This window comes from Canis lupus, chromosome 15, assembly GCF_003254725.2.
Source record: "Canis lupus dingo isolate Sandy chromosome 15, ASM325472v2, whole genome shotgun sequence".
NCBI classification, from domain to species: domain Eukaryota; kingdom Metazoa; phylum Chordata; class Mammalia; order Carnivora; family Canidae; genus Canis; species Canis lupus.
In genome coordinates, this window is record NC_064257.1 from 21,757,227 (window position 1) to 21,783,880 (window position 26,654).

Below are 26,654 nucleotides of genomic sequence, written 5' to 3' on the forward strand. Positions count from 1 at the left end.
TTGGGTGGACAAGTCGTCTCTCCTCCACTTCAGAGAGGAGGACAGTCAGGGTTCTTTCCGGGCTCCTCTGAAATCCACAAACACCTCTACAAATGGAGAAACTTCCACGTAGAGATTGGTGGGTCACAGAGGCTGGGGTACAAAATTTAAAGCCTTTCAGATCTGGCCTAAGGATAAGTTCTTGAGCTTGGGAATTGTTTCTTGAAAAGTCCTGTTCCCAGAGAGGTTAATCTACCAGCAATAATCAAAGACAGACTAGCAAGAGATGAAAGTTCCAGTGAAATCATTCATGGGCTAATTAAATTCCCTCTTCACTCAGTTTTGCTACAATTAAAATAATAAAAGATCTGTTTACATTTCTGATGCCTTGATATGTATTGAGAAACACAATATTCTTAAGTAGGTTTTCCCTTTGCTTTTCTCTGCTTTAATATAATACAGTCATTATCCGTGTGGGCCCACAGTGCTCTGTGTTAAATTCGCCAACTGCTGTTCTGCACATTCCCTCAGCCAATTTATTTCAATTTCAGAAGGAGCAACCAACTCCACAGTGGATGACTGCTGACTGCAGTTCCACACCATCACTCTTGGGGAGTAAACGCATATCAAGCAAAAAGCTTCCACATGTGAGCACGAATGTGCTCAGTCCCCTGGTGGCAGCGGCAGCTCTGGGCTTGATAGACCCATTTCTGCACCTGAGATGCAGACCTAGACAGATCACCTGCCTCTGGCACAGGACTGCATTGTTATGTTAAAAAAAAAAAAAAAGAAAAAAACAGCTACAGAAAATGTAAGGGAAAAAATAAAAAGAAAATGTAAGGGAAAATAAACAGTTTGCGCAGAGAAGACTTTCAAACTAGTCGTTAGCCCATGTAAAAGCTAGATCGTGTTTACAACATAGTTGGTGGTGACCAGATATCATAAATGCTTATGTTTACTTTCAGAAAAAAAAATGATAGCATTCTTAGGGTAACCGTTTAAGACTTACAATTTTCATGGTTAGGGGTTTAGAGCCAACATGCTCAGACATTTTCCACAAATGTCTATCATCAACTTAAAGTAATTGTGTTTACTAAATAAATTTGTACTGCACTAGACACATAGGGTAGAAAAATCTGCAGCACAGAGCCAGTAAATGGGCTCCTTTACCCATATGACCTCCCTGCTCTTGTCTCTTATTTTCCCTACATGCTGATTCCATCAAATAATTCGATCTTTATAGAAATGACCTAGCCTGTTATTTGACAAGATTCTTTATTCTTGAACAACATTATCACTTGCCCCATTACCTTGCTCTTGAATAGTACATTAGAAGAGCCAGGTCACTATTGAATATGTGTACTTACGAATTACTGGTTATGTATTACCCACACTCCAGCTAAAGCCATGATTTTAATGTAGAAGTGGACATTTCTAGGGATGTATGTATAGCAATCCATTTACAAATTTGGGTTATAAATGATCACAGGTTTAAACTTTTTTTTTTCAAGTGTAATATTAAGCAATTCTTTCATGCAATTTGAATAAACAAGCCATTTCATTCGAGTCTACATACAATTTTCATGTGTTGGAACTGGCGCAAAAACAAATGGCACGCTTTCTGCTCTTGTTTAAAGCAATAATCCAAGGTACCATCTCTGCTACGTAATAAAAGCAACAGCACTAGTATAGAAATGAGGAAGAAAGAAAAAGAAGCATTTAGTGAATTTCAAAAAAAAAAAAAAAAAAAAGCTGAGTCAAACACTGTCCATGTGTTATCTCCTCTGGTTCCACAGCACAAAAATGAAGTAGCTATTATCCGAGTTTCTGGGCTATTAAGTAATTTACCAAATGTGTCCTGCTGGCTCTTTAAATGCTGTAGCTCCACAGGCTCCTCTCCCGAGCACTCTGTTTTTCCATGGCACATAATTTCCCTGGGTGCTCTGGTCTCTTCGCATGGCTTCAGTTGCTACTTATAGACTCTGATTAGTACCGAATCCATTATTTCCCAATATCACCTTTTTCCAAAACCTCAGACCCATATACCCAGCTGCCTGCTAGATAGCTCCCTTCCTGGTCCCCCAGACCCTTCCACCTCCAAACATCCACTAATGATCTCCCTGTTGTCCCCTATATTCCTCAGTAGTTGCTGGGACCACCATCCAGCCAGGGGAGGAGAGGATTAGTCATTTTATTTTTCTCCATTACCCCTAATATCCTTCTATAAATTTTACCTCCTCGGTGCCATCCCAGTGCAACTACAGGATCTGTGCCTGTTCTCTCCACCCTCACTAACCTCTCTGTACTGTGCCTGTGAACACCTGACGGGGTTTCTTCTGCCTTCAGCTTTAACCCCTTCAACCCTGTCTCCCACAACACTGCTGGAGAAATCTCTATAAATAATGCAAGCATGCCATTCCCCTTTTAAAGGCCTTAAGTGGCTTTCCATTCCCTGTAAACAACAGGCTGACCTCCCTAGCGAGGCCCTCGGTGAGCTGGTGGGTGCCTACTTCCAGGAGTTTCAGCTCTCTTCATCCCTGACCCCCACTTTATTCTCAGAAACACCAACTCCTTCTATTTTTTTTTCCTCACATGATTTTTCTTTGGTCACAATATCCCTTCAACTTGGAAGGTCCTTCTTATCTACACCCTCACTTTTTCCAACTGATTCGTCCTCACCCTTTAAGACTCAGTAAATGTCACCATCACCAGAAATCCCTCTCTGACACAGTCCTACAAAAACCAGAATGGTGGGTTTATATTTGGAAGTTCCTAAGTGTCTAGAGAGTTGAGTTGACATCATTGGTGTTTGAGCTTAGTGGGCAGAAATATATGCTTGCAAATGAACTTGAAAAGACTTGCTGAAACCAATAGAGAGGAACACTTCAAATCATTTTGGAAAATTCCTTTATTTCCTGAATTAACTTGTAAGTTTTTCTTTTTTCTAAGCCAAATTACTTAAATAGCTTTATTCTCCCCTTGAGTAAGGATGGAAACTAATCAGGCATCCTCCAATGCACAGATGGGAAAAGTATCATCTCCCTTCCTCTTATCTTAATCCCCAGTATAACCAGATGTAGTGAAGATCCCAGCTGCCTCCTAAAGCCCTGCTGTGGAGCAACAGGATCCAAGAGACTGGGCCAGCCAACCAAGCTTAACGTTTGCTTCCAAACGCCTCCTCTGAAGCAATGAATTCAGCTCCCCAACTCCCTACTCATTCTCCTGCTTATGGGAAATATTACCACACAAAGAAACAGGCCTGTATTTAGGAGAAAAGAACAGTCTGATGTCTGGGTGATGTGAACCCAGTCAATGCAAGAGAACAGAGCAATTAATTTATATATGATTTTTAAAATACAAAAAAAAAGAGAGAGAAAATTCAGGTCCAGTTAGCATTTCACACTTGCAAAATAACTCGATTAATTTTAAGTTTCTGAAATAGCACCTGCTGTTGTTATTATTATTATTTACAATTTTGATAAAGGAACACAGGGAAAAACACCCATAATTGACCCTAGAACAAACATTTTCCTATTCTAGTCTTTGTCTCTGTGAATACGTATTTTTACAAGATTAAAATGATCTTACAGGCAAAAATACAAATTGCAAAATTTTAGATGGAAAGCTGCTTAGTACAGCTTCAGGGTGCCCACGTTTTTTGAATTTCAATTTAGCAGTCAGAGTTTTACAGTCGCAGTATGCAACTTGCCCAAAGTAACATAAAAGCTATCAGGAAAACTGGACTTGCGTGACACATGATTATGCAGTATCTTCTAAGACACTTTTGTTCCCCCCATACCTCATCTGAGTGAAAGAAAAGCATAGAAAAAAAAAGGACTCCAGATGAAAAATGTATGTTTATTAAAACATTATATGTTTCAAGTGGTTAAATATGTGATTAAATTTTTAGAGAATTTCCTTAAATGTTTTATTTCTATAGCTTGGAGGTGGTATGGGCATGATCATCTGAGCCAAATTTCTTGCTTTGCAGCTGAGAGACCCAAATGCATGTAGCAGTTTAAAGACTCACCCAGGATTACGCCTCCAAAATCAGCCTTGACCCCCAAGTCCCCTGACCTGGAGGAACTTCCACTGTATCTTGCAAATTCTTCCTTTCTTCAAAAAGCAGTGACTTACAAGCATGAGCCTTTGTGCAGAGTAGCAAGGTATATATAATAGTGTTTCACATCTTCAGAAATCATCTATCTTCTCGAATTATCTTTCATAGAATAGTGGTGGGCCCTGAGTCCACAAGGTCACACTGTTCTTTGTAGGTGCTCCGGGGTTAGAGTCTGCTTCTCTCCCCTGCAACTACTCCTAGTCTGTCTTTCATTCTTTTTCCTCTGGCAAACCCATTCCCCAATCATGAGGATCCTATTGCTCACGTCCACACCACTCATTGCTCTACCTGCCTCCTAGCATGTGGCGATTGAGTTTGGCTACCCAGAGACATACTTCAAACCACCTCTTTTCCAGGCATTACTGGAGTTGGTGTGTGAATGGTATTGATCCGCAGAAGCAGGCAACTTCATATGCTAATTGAAGGTGAAAGCTTTTTCTCTCCGTTGGGTTTCTCTAATATCCTAGAACGATCTGAAATAAAATGTAGAGCACACTTTTAAGTAACAGCAAATAAATCTAGGTAGACCACTCTTGGACATTGCTAGCCTCTGGCCGATTTCAGCAGCAGGGCCTCTGTAATGGTTCAGTTTTTTTTTTTTTTTAATTTATTTTTTATTGGTGTTCAATTTACTAACATACAGAATAACCCCCAGTGCCCGTCACCCATTCACTCCCACCCCCCGCCCTCCTCCCCTTCCACCACCCCTAGTTCGTTTCCCAGAGTTAGCAGTCTTTACGTTCTGTCTCCCTTTCTGATATTTCCCACACATTTCTTCCCCCTTCCCTTATATTCCCTTTCACTATTATTTATATTCCCCAAATGAATGAGAACATATAATGTTTGTCCTTCTCCGACTGACTTACTTCACTCAGCATAATACCCTCCAGTTCCATCCACGTTGAAGCAAATGGTGGGTATTTGTCATTTCTAATAGCTGAGTAATATTCCATTGTATACATTGATGATTAAGAAAATATAAGGTTTGACTTCTTCTCCATACAAAATCTGTCCTTGGAGACATTCAAGACACTGCAGGACTCCAGATTTTTTTTTTTTTTTTTTTTTTTTTTTTACATAGCTAGTAAGGAAACTTCTCTTCTGCTAGCATCTCAGGTGGCTCAATACACAAGTTTAGCAGACTCACTAAGCTGACCTTACACCTTCTCCAAGGCATACATAGCTAGGAATGGGCCCTGGGGCAGCTTGTGGGTGATAGTGGAGGGTGGAGGAGGACTGTCTGTGGCCCCGAGTGGGGAGAGGGCAAAAGGATAAAACTGAACCATTACATTATGTATACAATTATGTATACAATATAGCAGAAGAGAAGTTTCCTTACTAGCTATGTAAAAAAAAAAAATCTGGAGTCCTGCAGTGTCTTGAATGTCTCCAAGGACAGATTTTGTATGGAGAAGAAGTCAAACCTTATATTTTCTTAATCATCAATAACTTGCCAAGGTACTGAATAATATACAACATAGTAGATGCCTTTCAAGTCCACACACATTTATTCCTAATACATGACAGCCAGACACATCCAGAAATGAAAAATCCTGCTCCCCCCTAGTAGAGGGGAACTAAGGAAAATTGCTTTTAACCACATGTTTTAATGAAACTGTTCCCCTCCGTCATTGCTTTTCAGCACTTTTTGAAATGGACACCTTCTGTGTATCATGCTTCCTGGCAAGATTTATAAGATCCTCCAAATTATAGAACTAGAGTCCATGTCTTAAGCATACCCTCTTTCTTCAAACTTAACATCACTCATATAATTAGATATAAAAGACTGTAGAAGCGATAGGAAATTCCTTCAACAAAAGGTCAATAAACAGATTTACATTCCAAATAAGTGTGTTGATTTTAACTAGTTATTAAATGTTTCCTATCAATTAAGCTGTTACTGAACTTGAATATATCTGATTCAGATTCCAAATGTGATAAATAAAGCCAATTTTTTTTTCTGGTCACATATAAGTCCCATTTATTTTGTTGCCAATAAATTAAGTCTGGTAAGTTTGCATGAGAAATATGGAAATAAAATATTGGGAGCATGATGACATTTAAGGTGATGCTCTGTTTCTATCAAGTCCTTAGTAAATAATAAATTCTTCATGATTTTGAGAAAAAAGGGTTTTGATCTTCCCCATACTGTCTAAGCCTCCAGGTTATGATTCTATTAATCCAACTTGCCCAATTTTTTTTACATAAATGATGACACCTCCTAACTAAGGTGATCATTAACATCCATCATTTTTGAAAGTAGTTTGACGGAAAGTGACGCATTATGATGAGAAGTGAGCCTGGTTTTACAAGGGAGTACTTTTGCTTTCCCGTGGGAGACAGGTTCTGCAACCGCCCACAGAAATGGGCATGTTTAATTCAGTTATGATGAGAAGAATGAACTATCTTTCAAAAGCTTCAAACTCATGTGCCATCTAATTCGCATGTTTCTAAGAGGTTCTAACACTAAGCAAGACAGAAGCTGGTGGATTCCTCCAGAAAACCTACTTCGCATCCCCATCTATCTAGAAATGGGTCTTATGTCGGCTGCCTCAGCATTGCAATTCCCGTCACTGAGCCCAACTTTTCGAGCCACCCCATGGCTTCCAGTTATCCATCTCAGAGCCCAGCGTGTGTGTGTTTGTGTGTGTGTGTGTGTGTGTGTGTGTAGTTATAGAAAGAAAACAGAAAAGGATAAATGTCCCATTGCCACCTTAGTAGAACTGATTATCAGATTCCTTGCTCCCATGTCAGAAATCAGAAAGGAAGAGAGTTCAAGAAGAAACGAAATAGGCAATTATGTTAAAAATAGTAACACCTGATGTTTATTTCATCTGACCAGTTGACCGTCTAGATACTAACATCATCTCCTTTCTACAGATCAGGGATGGAGTGACTTGATCAAGCCTGTGCTCCTCACCACAGCACTGCATTATCATATTACCAACAGTTTGTTCACTTTTAACTTAAGAAGCATATGTACTGCACAGGTCCAGTTCCTTTGCGCATTTAATCTTACTACAGATTTTTTCCTCTGGCTAAAATAAAATGAAAGCATTTTGCAATTGACAGCAGATGTCTGAAGCTTTCGTTTCCCATTTCTGGCATTATAACTCGGGGGACTCAAATTAGTGATTCCTTATAAACCTCAAACAAACAGAAACGCTTCATAAAAGTCACTAAATAAAAATTCCTATTTCCATGGCCAGTAAATTAACAACAACAAATACTGAATAGCTTTACTTTTCAGTGAAGTGAAGAGGAGGCTAATTAAGGACTCCTTCTAGACACTGGTAGGAGAAATATCTTTCTCCGCTCTGCTTCTATTTTGTTGTTGCTCTGGTCATGTTTTTAACTAAAATTAGTCAAACACATAGGATGTTCCAGGCACAGGACAAGAACCTGCATTTATGTACTGAAGGCTTGTGATCATCCCGTAAGGTTTTTACAGACTAAGCCACAGTGAAAGTGTCAAATGAAACTTGCAGATTGGAGACCAGGAATCACTCTCTAAAGCTCCCATTTTTGACTCTACCCTGAACGAAGCCAGAAGTATGTCGCCTTTCAAAATTATGTAGCCTACTTTAGGGAAGAATTCTCTAGCACCAATGGGATGTTACAGGAATAGGATAGACAACCCAGGGTTAGAGTATATTCTTTGCAACATTTCTGTGGTATCGTTTTGAGACAATATCCAACCTCTCAGAACTTCCATTCCCTTATCTGAAAAGGAAATCAGGACACCAAACCCAAGGACATGAGGAAGAACTTAGACAAACTACAGACAACCGGGAGATAAGAGAGCCCAATAAGAGTTTTTTTTTTTTTTTTTCATCACCACCACCACCATCTTTATTACATTCTATATTCTCTGATTCTTTGGGGAGAAAAATACACAAGAAATGAATAGAAAATGAGAGTCCTCCAAGTAGTGGTTGTACACATTCTATATATACGAATATATGTGTGTGTAGATATGCACATATCTACAGGGGTGGATTTTTTTTTACTTGGTGACTAAATGATTATATCCCTATTCTTTTTTGAGATTATCAAATGTCCAACCCTTAAAAGTTTGGAAAGTATGGAGTAGTGTTAGCATTATTAAAGGTGTTAATTCACTTCAAACGAAGGTGAAGGGGAAAAAAAGTTTAGACATTACTCTAGGAAAGATATGAGAGAGACGTAGGAACAATTGAGGGAGAGGGGTAAAAATACATTAGGTATTTATTCTCCATTCTCCACCCTTGTGCGATTTTCATTGTTAACAAGACTATATAGCATCAACATAGGTATCCGTGATTCTTGTTACTTCTGATGGAGACTAATTCATTCTATCTTTGGCGTGTGTCTTAGGGTTTAGCAGATCATTTTATCTCAGAAAGTTAAATCATAAAACCCTCAAAAAAATTGAATAGAAACCATTAAAAACTGTGGAAGTGGAAAATAATATGCCAGTTATTTTTTTTCTTCTTCCTAATTCAGGACTCTATTCTTTCTTGACAGACATTTTAAATAACAAAAATGTTCATACTTCTTTGGCTTATTTATACAAATTTGAAAGTATGAAAAAAATCTATCATTTTCTCAACTGCTCTAATGTCAATATCACTTTGTCAATAGGTTTGTAATATTCTTGAAACAGGAGCAAGCACTCTTCCTGGAAAAGGCAGCCCCCATGTTCCTTCTGGTCCCTATTCTAACCCTGCCTTACCAAAGATGCCTTTCCTAACCTCCCTGTGGGCAGCGAGTCCCCCACCCCATCACTCCCCATCCTGTCTATCCTAACTTTATTTTCTTCAGAGCACTTATTATTGCCATGTGACATGTATCTCTTTAGTGTCATTCTCAAACCATTGGAATGCAAGCTCCCAAGATGACCAGAGACTTTTCTTTTGTTCACTTCTGTATGACATGGAGAAAGAATTTAGTGATTACTTGTTAAATAAGTGAATAGCGAAACAACAAACGAACAAGAAAACTATCTCTATTAGAGGAGCAAAGCCTTTACTTATTGGGTTTCAGAGACTGGCAAAAACTAGTATCAGTGCATTTAAAATATAGCTTATATCTTTATTATGTAATCTTGTGTGGGTCTGTGTATGTGTCAGACAGAGAGAGGGAAAAAGAGAAAGGCACTATTTAAAATGTTTTATAATATGCTAGAATTGTTATTTAAGCAACTGTAGTGCAACAGCCACTTTGGAGGATTTACATATGCGGTGTCAAATGATCTCATTTAGAGTGTCTATCCGGACACCTCAAAATGGTGTTGGTGAAAAGTATTTTTAGACCCAGAATAAGATAGGGTCCCAGATGTCCTCAATTACTGAATGAGCTGCTATAAAGGGGCAGTGGAGTGAAAAATGCTGGAATGGTGACTCTGTTACCAAGACTATAGTTAGGGTAGGGCCTACCAATTATGTGAATTCTGAGGTTGTCAACCTTGGGATTTGAGTAATGAATTCAGTAAAACTCAGGCTTTTAACTTGAGAATTGGTGCCTATGCTATATGATTACAATTCTGTGTCATTCAGATTCATGCGAGACTCGTACTTAGGACCACGCTTCATCAGGAGGAGGCTGCTAGAAGCATCTCAGTAGTCTCACACAATTAAGATGAGGCCCTAAAGTTTCATATCTTTTTCAATAATATAAAAGCTCAGGAGCGATCTAGACCTACCTTCCGTTAAAAGCAGACAAGTGACATTTTTTTACTTAAGCATAATCCTTTAATGCCTTAGAGTCTCACCCCTGTCACCTAAACTGCTCATCAGAATATTCTTCCCAGAGGCAGAAACAAACTCTGGTAAAATACAAGTTTCTCTGTATTCTTACAATTCAAAGATAAATTTTAGTGCCACTCACACATTGGCTTTCTGGCCTTTTAATCTTAGTTTGCCTTAATTTAATACTGGTTGCAAGAAAGATATGGAAAAAAAAAACCCAGAAGTACAATTTTCCATCATGAAATAAACTGAAGGTCAAAAGTTTAGTGGTGTTTAAGAGCAAGAGCTCTCAAGCAAGTTTGGTTTGTATTGCATCTGAGTTTGCCAAGTGGAGCTACATGAATATGAGTAAGCTACTCAATATGTGTAAAGCTTGGATTCCTCAACTATAAAATGGGAATAATGATAGCACCTAGCTCAGAGGAATGACGTGAGGGTTCCAAGTCCATCCTGAAAGAAGTTGTCATGAGCACCGAGTACAGCAGGGGACATGAAAGTGGCCACCACCGAGCAGGTCAACACGTCCATTTCCTTTGCGTCCTCCCTTCCCTTGGGGCAAAATCATTTCCTGGGGCTTTCACAGGCTACCAGAATCCAGCCTTGGTGTGGCTGTTTCTGTTTCCAGCTGTCTTTAATCTGCCACATACAAAAACAAAAGCTGATAGGAAACTTAAAAAACAATGATTATCTTGTCTTTACTTATAAGAACAATGAAAGGGGCCTTTCCTTAGGGATAGATGTTGAATCATGTTGGTGGAAGTAATTAATATAATTTAATATTGTTTAAATATAGCTATTTAGAAATAAACTATCTAGCCAGATAGATAGATGTTATAGGGTGGATAGAGTATGAAAAAAATCACAATTTGAAACTTAGGGTAAAGAAGGAAATTCTTAGAACCATGTCTCCTGTTTGAATTATAGCCAAGCACACTTAGTCTTTAAACTATGCTTTTCAGACCGCTTGCAGCATGGTGTACTCAGGTTGAAAGACAAACCTGGTACGTTTTCCTAGAAATTCTATACGTTTTCAAATATTTGGAAGGTGTTCCTTATGTTTGTGCTTCAAAATTTACAAATATATTATGAAATAAGTTGGAAAATTCCTAGGTATTTTTCAGGAAAAAAACTCAAAGCTTCAACGTGACTTTATGCTAGAAAAGAGTGGCCTGGAGTTACAGTTCCCCAGACTCTCCAGATTGTATGCGTTCTCTCTCCTTTACCTTTATAGGTACTCTGGTTAAAAATTTAGAAATACGTTGTCAACCAAGGGGTCACAATAACTAGTGTGGTATGAAACACAGACTTTTTTTTTACAATTTTTGTTTTGCTTTGATTTCAGCAATGTACATATTAATTTTTGCTTAAATTAAATATGCATGCTCTTGTGATAAAGCTGATCAGATGACATATTGCACAGAACAAGCTATAAGATGCAGTGGAGAACAGGACACAATTTGCTATAACTAAGAGATAAAAGACACATTCATGTCAAGCCAAAAAACTTTCCCTCTTGAGTGGTTAAGAGCACAATCAGGCCGATGAAAGTTACTGAAAGGAAGAGTCCCTGCCTAAGGAATTGAACCGTGCACTGACCGTGAGTGCTTTTCTAAAGCTACATAGGAATATTTTTGCACTCTAGGAGAAATTATATTGTAAAACACACTACCTCATTCACCATATTTAAGGACGTGTGTCACAAAGATTTAGTATTTGACAGTATGTTAAAGAATGCAAAAACAGTTGGGAATCTCTGGGTTAAATTTTGCAGTTTAGATCAGAAGACTTACTGACACCTGTTGGCGGCATACCAAAAGGGGCTTTTAATAAGTGAGTCTAAGTATAAATGTGTAAAAATACATTTAAGTCACAAAGCTTTGGATGGAATAGAAAGTTATATCAAAGATGACTCAAGTGAGTATATTATAAACATTTTTGGAGATGTATTATTTTGCAAATGGGCATAGATGTCTGCAAATGGACAGATGGAGAGAATTACACACACACACACACACACACACACACACACACACACCAAACCCAAATTATATTTTTAGATTAAAAGTTCTCAGTTCTTTCTCAGAAACCCTTATATAAACAAGTAAACTTTTTTCCCTCTTTATACATAAAAACTTGGGAAGTTTGCTAAAATTCACCAGGAATTCTTCGGTGTAGAGTCCTAGCCAGCTAAGAAGAATTTTTTATGATCATCTGGAAAGGATTCCTTTTCAAAAATTGAGTGTTTTTTTCACAGTGAGCTATTACTAAGTGACTCTATCATTTATATACTAATGTGGAACACTTTTGAGAGTTAGAGGAGGTGCTAAAACAAGGTATTAAATTGTTCTACACCAGGTTTGCCACGGACAAACTGGAACATAGAGTCACGCTAGTAATAATAGCTATTACCTATTATTTGTCATCTCATGCAAATTGTCCACCACCTTCAAACTAACAGAGACCCATCATCGTATTGCTCAGAGACGGTTCACAGGTGTCCTGTTCTGCACAGCAACCAGCTGCCTTGGCTCCTAGTCTTCTCAAGAACGTGTATATGGCAAACGGCTCTGGAGCTAAACATCCAGAGCAAAAATCAAAGCTGGCTTATAGAAGATCTCATTGGCTCCCATCATGAAAGAGTTGAGTTTTCTCAACTGCAGATTCCTCAGCTGTGAGGCAAACCCACACAGTGTGCATCAGGCCCCAGGCCGTGCCAATCACCTTCAGAGGACCAGGCATGTCAGAGGGAACTGGCCCAGATAGGAAGTGGGTGCTGCCTGCTGTGCCACAAGGACTACTACAGTCCTTTTAAGCAACTCTGGACACATTATTGCACTTCCCTTTGGTCTTCCATTTCCCCATCTAGAAAGTGGTCAGGGAAGAAAGTGGCCTTTTAAGGTCTTCCTGAGTCTAAACTCTTTGGATGTGACTCAGTCTGTCCTATAACTCTGTCCCTCATTGCCATCACGTTGTTTATTTATGTGCGGCTGCATGTGGGAACTTACAAATCACGGAAGCTCCTTAGGGATGATCTATTCTAGATATTTCTGTCACTATACTCTGATAAATCCCAGTATTCTTCCAAAAAGATTTGGGGATTCTAAAATGCTTGATTATTTTAATTTTCATTGAAATTTTCTCTAGTTTTTCAATTTAACTCCATTGTGCACAGACCCAACTCTGCACACTCAACTGTTGAAAGTCAAATACTAACACACAGAACATATAATGTTTGTCCTTCTCCGATTGACTTACTTCACTCAGCATAATACCCTCCAGTTCCATCCACGTTGAAGCAAATGGTGGGTATTTGTCATTTCTAATAGCTGAGTAATATTCCATTGTATACATAAACCACATCTTCTTTATATCAGAAAGGGAGACAGAACGTAAAGACTGCGAACTCTGGGAAACGAACTAGGGGTGGTAGAAAGGGAGGAGGGCGGGGGGTGGGAGTGAATGGGTGACAGGCACTGGGGGTTATTCTGTATGTTAGTAAATTGAACACCAATAAAAATAAATTAAAAAGAAAAAAGGGATCCTGTAAAAAAAAAAAAAAAAACAAATACTAACACACAGAAGACCAACAATGAACTAACATATCCTGGTTGACCTTACAAAATGCAAATACCATATGATCCAATCTCTAAAATAAACTTAAGATGTGAAACATTTCTTTGGGCTCTTCTCTATGTGGGGAGTTAAAAACAACCACTTTGAAAGGCTGATTTTATTGGACATAAGAAATACTGATGTGTTGCAGGAATATTAGTTCTAATGAAAAGGAGTATCATGAAAAAAAAAAAGAAAAGGAGCATCATGAATTGGGGTAAAGGAGAAAAGAATGTAGAGGCAGGAAGCTAATCATCTATGTTTGAAGCTATTATAATTTAGTTCAAGCTGTTTAATTTTTTTTCCCTTCTGAGTTGAAGATCCCATTTTGTTTCCTTTGAAGTCATGTAGTTGAATCCTGCAATAATTTGGAGCATGGGTTTACTAGAGTGGTTTTTGTTCCCATTGGACAATTGGTATTAAAGGTGTCCTTGAACAAAAGGATTTTTTTGGTCATTGTTCCTGCCTGGTACTGCTTCCACAAGGACGGGAACTTAGGGTAAGGAAGGAAATGCTGAAGGGATGAAAGACTTGAATGTGGGAGAAACCAGCCAGAATGGAAAAGAGTTAGGTATGAAAGGCAGTCCCAAAGAAGAATCACAAAATCCAAGGGTTGCTCCATGACCAGGAAAATTTAAATGTCACCCCTAGCATCTCAGTGTCTGGGGAAATCATGGCGACTTTGTTAGGAAGAGGACAGATGAACAAAGTAACCAGTATTGAAAGGAACGATTAGGAGCACAACTTTAGAGAGTCGGAGGTTGAAGGGACAGCAGGCCATTTGGTATAAACCTCCAACAAATAGACCAGAATTCAAAAGAGAGGCCTAGCTAGAGTGGTGGATTTGGTAGCCATCCGTGTCTGTAGATCACAGGCTTCAGATACCAGAAATTATCCGTTATTCTTGAATCCAGAAGTGCCAGTCATGCTGGCAATTTTCTGCCACTCTCTCCAATAAGAAGTCCATTCTGATTTCACCGTGACTCTGTGAATTGCCTCAAATCTCAGAGACTGCATTTTCCTTGTTGCAGGGTGTCAACCCCAAATCTACACTCTAAGTGTAAAAGTTTTAAAAACAGTGTTGTGTTGTGTATACGTAAACTGAGTAATTACATCTTCCTCTCCCTGAGCAATATAGAAGTGTGAAAAAAATAATAAATCATTTTCACCAATCAATGCAAGTAATTCAGGTTTACAAAGGCATAGTTGAATTCCTATAAAAGAAAAGGAGCCCTGACAATTTCTGTTTGATTGTGGGATGTATGGCATCATCAAAATGACAAGGTAAATGCTGAGGAACATTTTTCTGAATTTGGAAGAATTGACTGAGTATTCAGCAGAAGCTAAATGAAATGTCAAGGTAACGAAGATTTTGCACTTTAGCACACTCTGATGATTGGTGCGTAGCAAGATTTGATTGTGGCTTCATGGAAGTAGGCAACCAAGCTTTCAAAGACATTGCCTGTCCTAGAATAGTAGAATGAGCCTTCATTTTGCATTCAGGGTTTTTAAAAATATAGACATTTTTAAATTGTATGTTGCTTGGTGAATGTGTGTGTCTCGCTCATCACATTTCATCCCTTGAATCTATAGTTTTTGTTTCTTCATAAGTATAAAATTAGTCTAAGCTTTTCGCAGATGCTAATAAATAAGGAAGAGGGTTTCATTAAGTATTTACCATGTGCCTACGACAAAGTTGGACACTCTGGAGTTCAAGACGAAAGAAATTACAATCTACCGGGGAGGCAAGATTGGACATCCGTGAAATAATTATTCAGCATTTCATTCTGTGATAAGGAGGAAAAAGAAAGCTGAATGGGAAACAGCTGCTTAGTTGACACAAGTGTCTTGCTTTTGATTGGAAAAGGACCTCAGCTTGATCAACACCAGGCCTTTATTTTCAGGGCTTCCAGGAGACAGGGGTTGGTGGTGGTGGTAAATGGATGCTTACTCTCCTGGCAGAAGCAGAAAGACTGAGGGATTCGGGTGTTTTTTTTTGAAATGATTGAATTTCCGAACAAATAAGATTCTGGCAAGAGTAATTAAAATAAGCTGTTAACTAAAAGCTTTTGCTATTTGAACTGAAGGAGGCAAATCAAAGTGGCAAGCTTTCACTCCAAGCCTTGCCATGGCTCTGAAGTCCAGAATGGTAGCCTGAGACAACACTGCCTGGAAATTTCCTAGATGCCTGTAAGGGCTTGGGCTGAGTTCAACTTAGCCTGGAAAATAGGTCTATGTTTACGATAAATGCTTTTATTTTTAAATTTAACATTTAGACAGAAATTCTCTTAATTTTCCATTATTATAAAAATAAACACATCATTCCAATTAGTGGAGTAGACATCCTTTCAGCTGCTATCAAGCTCTAGTTAACAGCCAGACATCCGCTCACTGCGTCACCTTGGTTAAACCTCACACAACAGTATTTTACCTCATTTTTACACACACACAGACACACACACACGAGAGAGAGACATGGAGAAGTTAAGTAACTTGTCCGAGACCCATCAGCTCGCAAGAGGTGAGGCTGGGCTTAGAACCCAAATGTGAGGATCCTAGAGTCATTTTGTCAACCCCCACCCTGTACTGCCGGCCTTGACCAGCAGCAACCTTCAGGTATTACACACGCATGCACGTGGGGTGAGCTATTTCCTTATTGCAAACAGGCCTTTATTCCCCCCAAGGTTTTTTTTTCTTTCTGTATTTACACATTACTATTACATTATTTTCCATAGCTTCATAGTAATACCCCAACAATGACATTTTAGTTATTATTGAAGGTAGCTTAGTCTATCTATCTCTGCAATTTTCATTTTTTAATGTTACCCAATGCATTTTTTGCTCAGATATTTCTTCTTGGTCAGTAACTTATTACTTTTGTTAAACCAAAAGAAAAACCTATTAAATGAGGTTATTTCATATAAATGGTAAATCCCCTGTATTTAGAGGGAAAAAAAAATCATGTTTTTCAATAATTATAAGGACACGTAGCCAATCTTAAATATGGGCTCCCTCTGCATATTTTTTTTTTTTTGACACAGTAAGGGTATCCTTTAAAAGCTTCCCCCAGCCACTGTAAATTCTCTTCCCTTCTGCTTTCGAACTCTGCTCTCTTGAGTGGGGCCAGGTCTGCAGGGGAGACCATGGACCATGCTTGCGAGGTCTGTTTGTGCCCAGAAGAACAGCAGGGCGGGGACAGCTGGGAATGCCAGCCAGGTGAAAGCTGAAAGGCCTTTGGCCACCTCCTGCACGGGTCTCCCCTTCAGCTGCCGCGTAATCACCCGCGGCTGATGCCGGCTAGCCAGAGCAGGACTCCTGAAAAGTTTCCGGTACTGCTTCTCCATAAAAACATGTTGAGAGGAAAACAGGTTGGTATGTCGAGTTCTGTTTCTGCATTTCCAGTAGTAAGTGCTGCTCCACAAGCTCAGAGGAAGCGGTCCCTACCCGTCCTGATTTTCCTCTCCAATTTTAATCCTGCAGGTATGACTTGTCTGGGAAATAAGAAAAATACCGATTATTTTCATTATTCCATGTATGCAAAGTGTGCATAGTCATTTCCATAGGTCATGTCAAATATTTGTTCCAAAGCGGTATTCCTTGCCTCCAAAAACAGTAGTTAGGTCTACCATTTATTGCATTAACTGATACATTTTAGGTATTGTATCTGGAACTTTTTTTAGTGCTTGGAACTTTATATCATTAATATTCATGACCACCCATAAAGTAGCTATCATTACCCACAATTATATAAGAACAATGTGGCTCAGAGAAGTTAAATGCCTCTCCTAAGTCATAAATCATAAGCGGCAAAAGCTGTTCCCCAAACCAAGGTTGCCTGACTCCTAACACTAACATTTTATCCTATCTCTGGGCTGCTTCTAAGGTACCTTTGAAAATACTGAAAATTAAACCATCAGTGTAAAAATAAAATCTTGAACCTGTTTAGTTTTTAATATGTATTTCATAAACATTTTAATGTACATTCTTTGATCTTAAATGAAAAAAAATTACAGTTCGCTGTAATTCTATCATTTAATTCTTTAAATATTCAGTATATTATTAACTTTTTGTGAGCATTGCTGACCTTTCCCAGCACTGGTATTTATGTATACGATCCTGCTTTTGTATTGACTATGGATATTTCCTTCTTTATCCCGGCACAAATCTCTTTGCTGTCATGTTGTTAGCAGATATTTATTCTACTCTGCAAGCAATAATGCATAAAACTATGATCATAGATATTCATGTCCTTTCTCAAACCCCAACACATACTGATTTAACCATCACGTCATTCATAGATATTTATTTCACCATGACAAGAAGAGCAACATAAATAATTAATATTGATTTCCCCGATCTTACCTCTAACTCATATAGCTTTCGCCTGAACTGATTAATAGAGAAATACTTTACCTCTGAAGCTCTCTGACATTTAAATATTTTTACTTCTATCTCCTAGCTCACTAAATATTACTGGGGTACGCAAAAAAAGAACTGCTAAAAAAGCAGTCATTCAAACTAAGAACTTGAGAAATCATGTGTAACCAAAAAATTTCCTATAAAATTTTAGAAGGATAACATTAGAAACTTACATTCTCAGCATCAAATTTATATTTTTAATTTTAGTAAAAGAGGTGTAAACATAGCTTTTTAATAAAAACTTGAATATTTTTTGCATTTCCCAAATGCAATAACACCAATAATTATTAATCCATTAGTGTTTATGACTTGCTTTCAATTTACAACACATTACTCTGATGTCCATTCACCTTCTCCTTTTGACCCCAGCCCTGCAACTTTGAGCCAGTTATTTAACCTTCCCAAGCTATTGTATTCTCATCTCTCATATATAAAATCCATGGACTAAATGTGTGTTATATAGCATATTTGTTTTTATACATAAATATATATATCAACACATATGTACTATAGGATATATATCAGTAAATAGATATTATGTGATACATTGTATTTTTATATATATAAATACACTCTCTAGCATATATGTAGTAGTCTCTCATAAATGTGAATTTCTTCCCTTTCTTTCATTTGCATATGTTAACCTCTGTATCACATACTGTGTACTTACCTGTTAAGTGCATTGCACTTATCAAGGCTTCTACTCAGGGTGGGACCAGGATGAGGCAAGTAAGTCACCTGCCTCATGCACAGAATTTAAGATAGTATACAAATAATCTGTAATCAACTACATAATATTTTAATATGGTTTTTTTTAAGATTTTATTTATTCATGAGAGACGCATAGACACAGGCAGAGGGAGAAGAAGGATCCATGCAGGGAGCCCAACGTGAGACTCGATCCGGGGACTCCAAGACCACGCCCTGAGTCGAGGGCAGATGGCTCAACCACTGAGCCACCCAGGTGTCCCAAATGCCATGTTTTTTAAAGTCAGAATTCATCCAAAATTCAAGGGTGAGCAAAATATCCAAATATTAAATAAAGGCAGGACCAGTAGCACTGGTTTGTCCTTTAGCACAGGCTCTGATACAGCTCAGCCACATGCTGCTTTCATCAGAATCACCCAAGCCTGTCTCATAGCTCCCAACCTCTCCACTGAAACAAGACTCCCCATGCCTGTGTTCTTAGTCCTGGGCCTTAGGCAGGAGGTAGCTCACAGCCTCATTCTCTGTCCACTTTGGGGCTGAAAGGTTGAAACCTCAAACTTGGAGACAGAAATAAAGGCTAGAATGCTGAGGACTTGAGAAAGCAAGAATGGGAATGTGGAGAGTCCCAGAGATCTAGTGATGAGAGAGTTTCTGATCTAGATCTTGCCAAGCTCAGAGAGCCACAGACGATAGTCTCATTGCCAATTCTTCTTCAATTCCTTATCCAAGAATGAATGATTTCTGACCATGGCAGTAAACACATATTCGTGTTCCTATAACGTTTGGAGTGCAGGGCACAGGACAAATCTCTGTTCTTCTTAAGCCTATGACTTTACCAGAGTACTCCATAGTTCTTTTTCTTTCTACTGGACTTCAAAAAAAAAAAATGCCCCAATGATTAATAGGCCTCTAAGTACTCAGTAGACGTAGAGTTGATTTTAATAGTGCTTTTGAGAAATTATAGTGTTACAATCTCTTCCTATAATGTTTTCTTATCATTTCATATTGCAGCTATTTCCAGATATTTAAGTAGATCTCTACCAAAGCCAAATTGTAGATGAAGTTACAGTGCTAGATGTTACTTGGTTTTGGTTGATTCTTTCACTGAGACAAGACCTTTCTCTCTTTGGGGGGAAAGAATTATATTACCGATAGGCAACCCAGTAAGCAGAATAACAAGGCCGCTGTGCAGAATGAGTGGGTGATGGTTCTATCCCTCAGTTACCAAATTATTCACAAAACCTATCTGCAATTTGTGTTGCCATGTACGCAGCGTTTCAGGGGGACTAGGGGTTGGCAAGAAAAGACCATCTGAACCTACAGAAAGTTCTGAATTTAGTTAGCAAGTGTGTTGAAATTAATAGAAACACTGTGGCTCTGCACAGCAGGAGGAGAAAGGCAGCATATGGCTTTCCTCTTGCCCCTGGCTTCCCTGAGGGGCACACAGCTGCCAGAGACTCACTTCATCTGGGGGAGGCCCTGCTAGCATCAGAAGCATAGCCAAGTTCTTGCTATACCAGTCTTTCAGAATGTGGGCCATTCGGCACAGTCCAGGGGAACTTTGGCTAATAACCTATTTGCTTCTATTAAGGGAAAGCCTACCAACTTTAGACTCCACAGATTCTTCTACAAAGTCTCCAGGAAGCTCACATCTTCTTCTGGTACAGGAAGCAGAGTCAGGTTTCCCTTTATAGTATAGTGCCCTCTAAAATTCAGGTATCTCCAAAACCCATTTCCTAACAGAACACTTCTTTAGATTTAGTACTATTTTACTAGCTGGTTTCAGCATACAATTAGTCTGAAGATGACAACCACTTGACTTCTCTGAAATATATTTAGTTCTTACTATATGCAATGTTAAGTTCCTATTCCCATGAATGAGTTTAAGCCCAGGCCTACCAACTTCTAGAAGACTGTGCGCGTCTTTCCCATGCACCAGAGTCATCTGGATCGCTCATCAAATGCAGAATTTCTGGATGTCTCCCCAGATTTACTACTAAATCATAATCTCTGGGGTTAGGGCCTAGGAACTGTTATTTTTACAAACTCCCAGTTGACTCGTGTACGTTAACGCTTGGCCATCACCAATTTATATCCTGGTTGTATTGACTCCCTGAGGATTTGAAATTCTAAGAGGGAGAAGCCCTTAGGTAAACAGGCTGCCAGCACCTCAGTGACAACTGCTCATTGCCTCACTCAGAAAAACTCCATGGCTACTTGGCATCACTATGCTCTAGTCACTACGCCAACCTGAGCTCAGCCTGCCTACATCAGAGTGATCTGCTGTCAAGGCCACAGAGTCAAGGGAGGAGACTCCCTAAGTATTCATCTTTTAAGAAGTAGGCCAGCCTGTTCCCCTTGCCTTCTATCCTGAGTTTCATTAAAACACAGACTATTTATATCTGTGGAAACACGCATGTATGCCATCTGTTTCCTTTCAGATATCAAAGTTCTATAATGTTTTTCATTCAGCAACAAATATTTCACCCCTTCTTAAGTTTATTCATCGTTATCTCCCCTTCTATACCTGCTTTATCTGATCAGATTCAGTCTATATACTGATACATAAGCTTTTTTTTATGCTTATTTTTTTTCCTAATTTAGGTCGAAGGAATTTTGTATTTAAATATGTTTTGAGGGCATAGATTCCTTATTTCTTCCAAAATGCACTCCTTTGAAAATGTACAAATAATATATATTTGTATCTTTCCTATTTCTTAAGTTTACTTATTATTTAAATGCCTGCTATTATATATGATATTGGACAAGCTTAGAATGGATGATTTAACCAAAATAAACCATTTCGTTTGCTTCCATTAATACTATTGTGGTTATACAGGTTTGCGCATTTGGAAAACATGAGGAATATATGCTAGTGAAATTATTTTGCATGTCATAGCACAAAACAAGGAAAATCAACATTCTAGTATCATCAGTGAAAAAGAGATCATTGAGTAACTGGGGCAAAGACTGAAAATATTTCGATGAGTAATGATTATTTGGACATGGAAGGCCAGATATTAATTAAAACAATACGTGAGAACCTAAAGCTGCTGTAAAACAATTGTCGTATGTATATATACATAAAGAGACATATATTTCAGAAATATTTTACACCTGACCTAATTAAGTTGGGCCCAGGATGTGATATTCATTGCTTCTACTGCTTTCATGATTTTTTGTTGTTATTGTTGTTGTTGTTGTTGATCGATCCCATATCTCCTAAGGAGCGTCACGGGGCCATAAGAACACATTGCATTAGGATGCATAATTCATTAGCTTCAACAGCATAGGGCTCTGGGCTTGGGTTTCCTTCTTCGGGGTGCTCCTGAGGTACATCAGGACCCAGCTTCGCTAGCCGCAGTTTGAGACACAGAATTAGCATACTGCTTCTCCGAGAATGCCCTTGAATGTGCCTGAGTAGCTGTCCTGTGTGAGGCCTGAGCAGAACTGCTGAGAGCGGAGAGGAAGCAGATTCCAGGCACCATGCAGTCATCCTGTGTGGCTGGGTCTTGTTTGGTATCTGAGGACAGGGGCTCAGGCAGTGCCAGGATCACCGTTGACTGAATGACAACAGACAGAGCAGGTCAGTGCTGCACCTGGGGACTCCGCAGCTCCCCCAGGCTACAGCCCACCGATGCAGGATTCCAGAGCGGCCCCTGTGGTGCCAGGTAAGCATCCCACCCTCACCTCTACTAGTCAGAAGGTACTACTGAAAAATAATTGAGAAATCAAGGCCCCCCTTTGCTACTTGAAAATCTACATCATTTATCTTTTTATGAGAGGGCTGAAAAATGTGCATTTTCTGGAAGGTGTTAAAGATGGAAATAAATACATGGCTGGCTGGGATAAGTAAACTAAAGCTGTGGCCAGAGAAAAGGAAAACAAATCAACCTTCACATAGACCAACCAGGAGAGACTTAGCAATAAGACTTTTTATTAATCTCACATGCCAGGAAACAGTCACTTACCAAGATAGATAGAATAGAATGTTTCCATTTGGCAAAACGCTTGGAGGTGGAGAAAATGCTAATCAATCAAGTGTGCCCATTAGTAAAATGAGGAGAAATAAGACACTATTGGCATATCACAATTTCATATAAACTTTCATTTATCTTTTGAGCAGCAGGATAAAATGACTGTCACTGCTTTTAATCACTTGAGAAACAATTCTTTTCAGAGTTCTGAAAATATTGTATATTGTGGAATATACCTGCATGAGTCCAAGATTCAGGGTTCTGAAATGGAATAGTTTATTTGATTTGTATTAGCTCCAAGGAGCTTAAGGAATATCACTTTTGCTAACAGAAAACAGAAATAGATATGAAGGATATATTCCTAGGCCTCAAGTGCATTTTAAGACAGGAGGTCAAACTCAGCTTGTCCTTGGGCAATTAAGAAGCAGGAATAACAAAACTCCAAACCCTGGGTTGTTTTCATGTAACTCTATGGGTCTGTGATTTTGAGAAAAATCTTACGTTTAAAAAAAAAGATGGATGATTAGCATAGAGAGTGGTATCATCAGTTTTCTCTGATGATGCTCCAAAAATGGATTCTCAAGAGCAGATCCTGTCAAGATCTTTTCATGTTGCTAGGAGAATTGTTACCATAGGAACAATGGTACTAGTAAGCATCACTTACCACACAACACGTTACCCGAAAAGTAATTTAATTAAAAAATCTTCAGAATTTTATAGTTATCTTTTGCAGCATTTGTGTGTGACTAGTATAACGTAAGCCCTCTTTTAGGCAATTTATGTATAAATTTGTCCACTAACAGATTTTATTGGCTTAAATCCTCACTTTGTTACACTGAAGTTTTATCTTTCTTCAACATGTAAGAAAAAAAAAAGCTTCGTTATTCTCAGCTCAACTGTCATTTTTATTGAGGACATTGAGTTGCAGCAGTGGTGGGTGCTCGGTCCTGATGGGCTGCCATCATCAAAGAAGAAGACATTGGCATTGCTGCAGATTTAAGTCATGCTTCACCCGTAACCCAGTCATTTTATCTTGAGTATTATTTTGAAAACACAAAATCAGAACAAGTAGCCATCCTCCAATTACCTTAAGACACGTTCTTTTCTAATATTTCATTAAAAATCACTAACTCTGTTCAAATGGAAGAGAGTTCAGCTCAAGCTGTCCTCCTTTACTTCCACCTTCAAGATAATATTTAATAAGACTCCCTCACCCAAGATACTGAGTATAGGCCGATGGTTTCCTGTTCGTAGAATATGCTAGCTCAGGGTATAGATAGATCTCTCTAAAACCAAAAGCTTGAAGCCTGAATTCAGGACTTAAAATATCAACCTATTACCAAAAAACAAATTGGGAGAAGCATGCTCACATCATGGTTGTGAATTTTTGCAATGTTTGTGGATTCCCTGAAACACTGTAAGTAGGGAGTTATAGAGAGGTATTAGGGAAGATAAAGCACACCACACTTAACTACAACAGGCTTCTGCTAATGTAACATCCATCATCACTTCTTTGACCTCCAATTTCCTCCAAAATTAGCTCATTTTACTATAGATAAAGTTAGACTTCTCAATTTCTGTCAATACAGTGTGCTATCTATTACTGCAACTATGCAATATACTGTCAAAACACCAAAGTTATAACCCCTGAATTCCAAAAGCAGACGGGAAAGCAGAGTCAATAATGCCAGTCAATATGGATTGTGCATCCAGCAACTTAACATAAAATAGCATCTTCATGATTTAGAGAATAGAGCCACAAGCCTTAGGACACCAGTCTCTTCCCTGACATTCCTTAGCAAGACACTTCTTTTTCCCAACTGGGCAGAAGGGCATGGGTTAGTGCGCTCAGCCCACCCTGGGATGAGAAAAGAGGGCTGCTGACAGTCTGGGGAAGGATATTTCCAAGAGCACCCTGATCACAGGCATCCATAGTCCAGGTGGCATAATTCCCACTTAACAAGTGGCTGAGTTAGCACCCAGAAGCAATCCTTTCAACCAGACTCTTATACCCAGGTCAGTCATGACAACTGCTCACATAGCACTGGGAATACCAAAACACCTCTTCACACCCTGGCTCGGTTTGCTTTGAGAATCTTGTCTCCCAAGGAGTTAGCTGTGGGGTAAGCTTTCAATAAGCTTTCACTTTAAATGAGCAATAATTCTGTTTTACCTTTTCCAAGATGGAAATAGGCTGTATCTACCCATACCACCCAAATCAAAAACTTTCCATCCCACTTAGCTGTCAGCCTGAAGAAACTCTGTATTTTCATCATATCAGTGCTCTGCATCATATTCAGCACATGGTACTCTTAGCAATCAAGAGTCAGAGTCTGACTTTACCCTGAAAATTTACTCTCCCTATAGTCATCTTAGAAAGAGCTAGAAGTTGGTATTTGCAAGCCTCAAAGCCTTAGTTTCCACATACAGAAACTGAAGAGCATAACCTAACTCCATAAGTATCAGAGTATTCAGAAGGATTAAAATAAATAATACATATAATACATATACATATAATACTAAATAATACATATAAATAATACATATACTAAATAATACATATAAAGGTACATAGTATAGTATCTGGAATATACTCTTGAATGGATGATAGTCCCTGCACAACTGGTTAGAAGGAAATTGGACTAATATCCCTAATTGTGAATCAGTTTTATTTGGGTTATTTTTATAATTCACTCCTCTTCGTGACTATTATTCATTTATATTTAACTCTGAAATCTAAGATTACTTCAAATTATAGATTGCTGTTTTTCAAACTTGCCCTTGGGAAATGCCCATGGGACAGCAAATATATTGGTTTTTTTAAAAAATGACTGCTACATGAGGCAATGACAACATTTGTTCATAGTAATTCAAGAAGTGCAATGTAGAAAAAGAATAAAATCATAGAAACCTGAAAATGTTAAGAGCTTAAAAAGTCATCAATTCTGTTTGCCTACCCTTGAGGGTATAGTCCAGTCTTTGTTTCTAAATGTCCCAAATGATGAAACTGCTTCTATTCATTCCCCCTTGAAAAACTCTCCAATAATCAGTATATATTACTGTCGAAGACCTCTCCTAATAGACCAAATTTTATATTTCTACTCATTCCATTCTGTGATTTTTAGTTGTGACCCAGAGTTTTCCCAAGCTTTGCGACTCTGCCTTTCAGACTCCCATATATCGGATGGCAAACCTACCTTTTTTTGGTTCATGATTTCCTAAAGATTTTCTCTCACTTTTCTGAGCAAAGAACCAATGCTTATTTACATCTTCTGTAATATAATTTTTACAATCCCTAGTGTTTATTAGTGTAAGGTTTTCTAGTTCCTATTTTTCATTAGATTGCCTCAAAATATAATTTAATTTCATCTTATTCCTTTCATTGTGTTGGTACCTCATTATTTTACCTATTTTTTTACGATTCCCAATCTTAATTATATCCTTTTAGATCCTCATAGATGTGTACAAAAGAAGGACTCCTGAACACAAATGTACACATACACTACACACTGTGTCAAAGCTCTTTTGGAATAGAAACCATGAGATGTAAGTCTTTCTGGTGCCTAAAATCACATAGCTGAGAATTCTGTACATAGTAGTTGCTTCATTAATATATTGAATTCTCTTCTCATATAGGAAGTTGAAATAAAAGTAATAACTTTCTTGAGGCTGGAAGGTATAATAGCAAATTTTACTAATTTAGAATGAAAACGTAAAGACTATTTTAGAAAAACTTCTTAAATCAGAAATTATCAATGAACAAGTGAGATTCAATGAACCTCAACTTTTAGGCTGCTGTATAAAAGCCAGCCACAAAATTATAAGCAATAAAATCACGAACATCCTCATGGAATCCCCAGAAGTTATTTTAATCCCATCTGAAAAAATATATATTTCTACAAGCCAGGCCACAGAGGTTTATTCTTTTATTGGTGCTTATTTCTCCATTTCAATTACCCTTTCTTTTTATCACTCTGTTTCCTACCTTCTTGTAATCATTTGTCATAATTACCCTTACATGTGTCCTGCACAATGTACCTCAGGGTCATTTTCATATTTCTTTGGCAAACCTCCCATGCCAACTTCCAGATGAATATTTTAGCCTTTTAA

At 38.4% G+C, this 26,654-nt stretch overlaps 1 protein-coding gene and 1 long non-coding RNA gene across 5 annotated transcripts in view; one reads left to right on the top strand and one right to left on the bottom strand.

Moving 5' to 3' along the window:
• SYT1 (synaptotagmin 1) overlaps positions 1 to 26,654 on the top strand; it is a 541,941-nt gene that overhangs the window by 235,191 nt on the left and 280,096 nt on the right. The window lies entirely within an intron of this gene.
• LOC112654769 (uncharacterized) overlaps positions 3,818 to 26,654 on the bottom strand; it is a 312,057-nt gene continuing 289,220 nt past the window's right edge. For 2 of the 3 annotated variants that reach the window (XR_004804963.2, XR_004804962.2), the window contains one exon: positions 5,473 to 16,931. This is a non-coding gene — a long non-coding RNA (uncharacterized LOC112654769). Of the gene's footprint in view, positions 4,573 to 5,472; positions 16,932 to 26,654 lie in introns of those variants that run through there. The other variant, XR_007402258.1, reaches the window with a different exon arrangement.